A 6,369-nucleotide genomic window follows, 5' to 3' on the forward strand; every position below is an offset into this window, starting at 1 on the left:
ATTAAAATGTTTTTGAGTCCAAATCAAAAATAAATAAGAACAATCCCAGGTTTCTTTTCAGCACTGTAGCCAGGCTGACAAAAAGTCACAGCTCTGTTGAGCCCAGTGTTCCCTTAGCTCTCAGCAGTGATGACTTTATGAGTTTCTTTACAAATAAAATCACAACTATTAGAGATAAAACTCAGCAGATGCTTCCAATACCTGCAATAAATGAATCTTCTACTACAGTAGCTCTTGAATCATCTGTAGGACCTCAGTTATGTTTAGACTGCTTCTCTCCCATAGATCTCTCTGAATTTACATCAGTAGTTGCTTCATCTAAATCATCAACGTGTCTCTTAGACCCCATCCCGACTAGACTGCTTAAAGGCACCCTGCCATTAATGAACTCATCTTTATTGGACTTGGTAAATTTATCTCTAGTATCAGGCTACGTACCACAGGCCTTTAAGACTGCAGTAATCAAACCTTTACTCAAAAAGCCTAGTCTTGATCCAGGAGTCTTGGCTAATTATAGACCAATATCCAACTTGCCATTTATTTCTAAAATCCTAGAAAAAGCTGTTGCTAAGCAGCTATCAGACCACTTACACAGGAATGAACTATTTGAAGATTTCCAATCAGGATTTAGAGCACATCATAGTACAGAAACAGCACTGTTAAAAGTTACCAACGATCTTCTCTTAGCCTCAGATAATGGACTTGTTTCGATACTTGTCCTCCTAGACCTTAATGCAGCATTCGACACCATTGACCACAACATCTTATTACAGAGACTGGAGCATGTGACTGGTATCAGAGGAACAGCGTTAAAGTGGTTCCAATCCTATTTATCGGACAGATTCCAGTTTGTTCATGTCCATGATGAACCTTCCACACAAACAAAAGTTAGTTATGGAGTTCCACAAGGCTCTGTGCTAGGACCAATTCTGTTCACCCTGTACATGCTTCCTTTAGGATATGTCATTAGGAAGCACTCTATTAATTACCACTGCTATGCAGATGACATTCAGTTATATCTATCTATTAAACCTGTTAACACAAACCAGTTAACCAGACTTCAAGCCTGTCTAACTGACATAAAGGCTTGGATGACCAGTAACTTTTTACTTTTAAACTCGGAGAAAACAGAAGTCATTGTATTTGGGCCTAAAAATCTCAGAAATAACTTTTCTCAAATTATAGCTACTCTAGATGGCATAGCCCTGGCCTCCAGCACTACTGTAAAAAACTTTGGAGTTATTTTTGACCAGGACATGTCCTTTAACTCACACATAAAACAAATCTCTAGAACTGCCTTCTTTCACCTGCGCAACATTGTCAAAATTAGGAACATCCTGTCTCAAAATGATGCAGAATAACTAGTCATACATTTGTTACCTCAAGGCTAGATTACTGTAACTCATTACTATCTGGATGTCCCAATATCCCCATAAAAAGCCTCCAGTTAATCCAGAATGCCTCAGCCAGAGTCCTTTAACATGACGTGTTCATGAGCTTCTCTCAGCTTGAACAGGGAGAATTAAAGTGTGTTTGAGTCCAAATCATCATCATCATGTTTCATAATATTGAAATGGCCCATTTGACTGAGTGGGAACATGTGTCCAGGCATCTCAGGTTGTGAAGCACATTCATTCATACTGTTTCTAGTCCTGTCTGTAGGAAGCTCATGGTGTTTGGAAATGAAATCACATGTTTAGTCACAAAGTCTCCTCCTTCTTCTTCTATGTTGCTTTTACGTTCATGGTAGATAAAGTCCTGTTTCCTCTCTGACTAATGAAATATATACGGCTCTGAAAAGAAGAACTGAATCCCTGCTGTTTCATCCCAAGACCTTCTTCTGCTCCCTCTTCCAGGAGTTAGTCGGCCTCCACTTGTCCACGTCCACTGAGGTCTGACAGAAAGGCCGTTTGATTGACACAAGGGGGGTCATTAGGTCCACAACCACACCAACACTGGGCTGCCCACAGACGAGCCTGTCTGTTAATATGCTCAGCTACATGAAGACGACGATGGTAAAAAGGGTCAAATCTGGCTGGAAGAATCGACCGATCAGTCGACCTCTAGGGTTGAGGTCACACAGCATCTGACTGACATCATCTTCATCCTCAGAAAGACAGAGACCACTCGTGGTCTATAGACGGAGACATGGTCCTCACCATCTGGATCTATGTCTGTCTGACACAAGGTGCTGCGACACATCAGTGATGTGGTTCCTCACAGGATCATTATGAACTCAGGACTAACAGACTTTGGTCTCAGGATTAAAAGCTCAGTTCCTGGAGCAGATGTCACTTTGCAGCTCATGGGGCCACATTTGATTCATTCACTTGGTACAAAGACAGTTTAATTTAATGTGTGGATTTTCAAAATAAAACACAAATATTTCTACAATATTAAGATGAATGAAATTGATCATTTCAAGACTAAAGACAGAACAAATACATTAAAAAGACACGACTGCATGTTTATGTACCAAATGTTCTGTTCACCTCTTGGTGTTAGTCGTGTTTTATGTCAGAGGAGCCTGGTTGTTCCTAAAAGTCAAATATTTGAAGAGAACTTCTTACTTTGCTGACTTCATGAGGATCCACCCGAGACACCCAGGCTGCTTCGTCCCACGGGATTTACTGGATCCACCAAAGACATGATGATGAGGAGGAAACAGTCTGTTATTGGTCAAACGTCTGTCAACAAATCCAGTGTTTCCTGTTTGTTTGTGTCTGACTGTGGAAACACACAGAGTATCAGAGGAATCAGAGACAAATGAATCCACATCATGTGTTCTAACTTCTTCCTGTGCAGTTGTCAGGTCCTGACATATTAAACACATGGATGAAGTGTGAAAAACAAACATTGGAAACTGTCCCTCCAGAGGCCTGGGGCCAGTTCTCCGTACGTCCTTATCACATCTGAGATGATCTGATCCAGCTGATCGTTCTCTGGCTGATCAGGTTCTTCAAACACACCTGTTGTTGATGATCAGTTTGACTGGACTGACTTATCTGAGATCACTGCACGTCCATGCTCTGGTTTAAAAGGGGCCATGTGTCCATAGTAGAAACACTGATCAGCTACGCTGCTATTGGTTCCCACTTTTTCTCAGCGACAGAACAAGAACTCTTAATGGAGGGCTATGGAGGGTTCCAACACTGAATTAGAACATCAGGGAACAGCTCCAAGGCTGCAAAAGCCAAGAGGGAGGGTTGGCAAATTAAATGTGTAAGTAGTGACAGTGTTAGATGTTTTATCACTTCTTACACTTTATATGATGCACTTTTCTTTGTTAATGTTCATAATTACTTTACTCTTTTATATTAGAGCCACCACAGGACCCACTAGAACCTGGGAACAAGTAAAGGTGAACTACAAGAACATTCTCCAAAATGGGAATATGAACTACATGTACTGTTCTTTTTCAAAGACTGTGGCATGACGGGCTTGTTTGTTTATATCAGCAACCAGGAAAAAGGCAGAGCAAAACCAAAAACAGGTGCTGGTCCTGCACCCCCACGTCACAGCCCTGCAGAAGAGCTGGCCCTTGGGTTAAATGTGAACCGGCCCAAAGTTCAGAACATCCCTGGGGGCAGGTCTTCCTTAGACCCACAGCAGCAGCACCTTCATTCCTGGTAAAGAGGCTTTTGATTCTCTGTGTGTGCTGTGAAATGATTGGTTCCTACCTTGTAGCTGGTGTGATCCACATGTCAGCTACAGTCACTTCAGCTGTTAGACCTTGAGTAGTGCTCTGAACTGCACTGACATGAAAGGAAGCAGCTAAACCGACTCTGACTGAAGGTAAAAGTGCTGCTGTGTCTTTCACTGGGTGTCTCATTGTGATCAAAGTCTTTCCCTTTGTGCAGTTTCACATAACACACCAACACTTTGACCTGTTCCCGTGCAAGTGGTGGCTGAAGCCTGTGCAGGGAGTTTTTCCATCAGTAGTGAGGACAGTGTGTCACTTTGTCACACCATTTATTGTCTTTGCACAGGACAGTGAAGAAACCCTCTGGGATGATGAGTGTCCTTTGGAGGAAGAACCTGTAGGTGCACGACTACACAGAAACACACACTTTATAATACACACTATAAAGCTGATGTGTCGACTGATGAACTTCCTGTTTCTGACTGCAGTATGAGTCCACATGTGCAGAGAAGTGATACAGAGGTGGACAGTGCTGCACATCTGTTTGGTTTGGTTTTGACAGCTCAGGTTCTTTTCTCAGCAAATGCCACAGGGTGACATCTGTTCCCTCTATAGACGTCGTCTGCAGCTTAGACTGAATATTTGGAATTAAAAACCAAACCTGAAGGGAGAAATGGATCCAGCAGCTAAAGAAGAAGAAACTTGCACTAGAGATAGAGGTGCTGCCAAAGGAACTTCAGAGTAAGGACTTAAACACCATTTCACCCAGAGCACGACTGTTGACTTTGCATAACAACATCTGTCTCTGCAGGAGAACATGAACCTTTTTATCAATGAAAACCACATTTGACTCGTCTGTGTCTTTATTTATTTTTAGAATTCCTCTCAAAAACAGTGTCCCACAATCCTGTGCAGCTCAGCCACTAGGTTGGTCAAGTGCACTGGCTGGAGGTCGTCATCAGGCTGCACCTCCTCTCCTTTCTAATGGTGCTGATGTTGTGTGATACAGCACATGTGACAATGATGCCCTGTCAGGTTCAACCCTCAGACTGTTCAGACCCTGAAATCTTCCCTTTAGTTGCCCAAAGGTCATGTCACTGCCTTGTCCTGCCTAGACCTGCATTGTAACGGGTTTGTGGCCCAGGATAGGGGTCAGGGAATGGGGTCATAAAATCCTGCCTACAGGCATAGCCCCTGTCCCCATGCAGGATCCCGTTGTAGTCCCCTGTACGATGGTCAAATGCAGTTGTGTTAGCCCAGAATAAGTGTGTAAAAGCTTGACATTCATATTTTCTTACCACATTTAAATAATGTGCATCAACGTGAAAAGTCTTGAGTCAGTCCCAGATCCTGGCTTTTGGCTCCCACATGGTGATATGGCCCATAGAGTCCCACACCATCTAAGACACTTTAGTCAGTCACCTGCACTTATTGGACACATTCCTCTATATATTACCAATCCACCATAAAAAAAACTGTAATAGTAACTCACCTGCACATTGATACTGTGAACCCCCTTTAGGTTTACAAAACCCCCTTCACTGGGGCCTGGAGGGGCCTTGGTAAGAATGTGTGTGCAGCCTATGGCACCAGTCACATTAGGAAAGCCTGGGGCACAGTCAGTTCATATTTACTGGTGTGGTCTCAGTCACATGGTTTTCATTAACAAGTAGAACGTAACCTGCAATGGCCACAAAGCTGTTTTACTACTTGGGGTCTTAAGTGGCTTGGAAAGACCACAGAACCCCCTAAAAACTGTTTGAGGGCCAAGTAAACTTTGGCCAAGTTCTCCACATCTGCAACAGTGTAAAGGAAAGTGCCACCTACAAAGAATCTCAGCGTGATGCCCAGTTTTGTGCTGCTGCTAAAGGCCAAACTTTTAAAATGAGGTTCCAGCTAATTAATTATGTCACTGACAAACTCAGGTGAAAAACCATGTTGTTCAGAAAGTCCAGGATCCTGGTCTCCAGCCTGCTGGGACTGTTATTACTTCAGTCCTATTAAAGCTGTTTACAGCACCAGGGGAACAGGTCTGAGTCTATTGTGTTGGTGTTTGTTTCAGCCACAACATGAGGAGCTGCAGCTGAAGCTTCAGGGCTGAAGCTCAGAAACTACAGGTCCCCAGCAGAAACATCAGTCAGTTGATTGATGGGAAATTAAACCACAGCTGTTTGGTCGTTTCTCAAATATGACTCAAATATTTGTTTTCAGTCACAGGAGCTGAATTTTTTTTCCTGTTTTTCTGTTGTTTTGTGGTTTTGACCTGAGCTCTGTGACTTTCAAAATAAAAGATGTCCCTTCATCCAGAGACACAGGCCCAAGGGCCCCTGAGCTCTCAGGCCCCTGGTTAATCCAGCCCTGATGATTAGACAGTTTCCAGCAGCAGCTCTATGGACTCTGGACTCCTCACACACACAGATCAGCACGTTTCAGTGAAATCTAATGAAGCTACAGTTACAGACGAACATGGACACCGGCAGCTTCACTTAGCACAGCTTCCACAACCACTTTATGTCGGCTAAAGAAAAGGATCCACTTCCTGTGAGGAACCGAGTCTGTCTGCTCTGAAAATGGATTCTGAGCCATCGACTGAACACTTCCTGCTGCGCCACATTCACAGGAAGTCACATGACTCTGTGTGCGTCTGCGTGTTAGCGATCACACAAACACACACACTTTAAGGTGATGTGTTTCTGAGCGTCTCTCAGCTTCAGCAGGTGGAATCA

At 43.4% G+C, this 6,369-nt stretch overlaps 1 long non-coding RNA gene across 1 annotated transcript; it reads right to left on the reverse strand.

Moving 5' to 3' along the window:
• Positions 1–3,926: 3,926 nt before the first annotated feature.
• On the reverse strand, positions 3,927–5,310 carry LOC113121925 (uncharacterized). The gene is made up of 3 exons (XR_003294803.1): positions 5,136–5,310; positions 4,942–5,043; positions 3,927–4,052 (listed from the first exon to the last, which is right to left on the reverse strand). It is a non-coding gene; the product is annotated as an uncharacterized LOC113121925 (long non-coding RNA).
• Positions 5,311–6,369: the final 1,059 nt, after the last annotated feature.

This window comes from Mastacembelus armatus, chromosome 20 (assembly GCF_900324485.2).
Source record: "Mastacembelus armatus chromosome 20, fMasArm1.2, whole genome shotgun sequence".
NCBI classification, from domain to species: domain Eukaryota; kingdom Metazoa; phylum Chordata; class Actinopteri; order Synbranchiformes; family Mastacembelidae; genus Mastacembelus; species Mastacembelus armatus.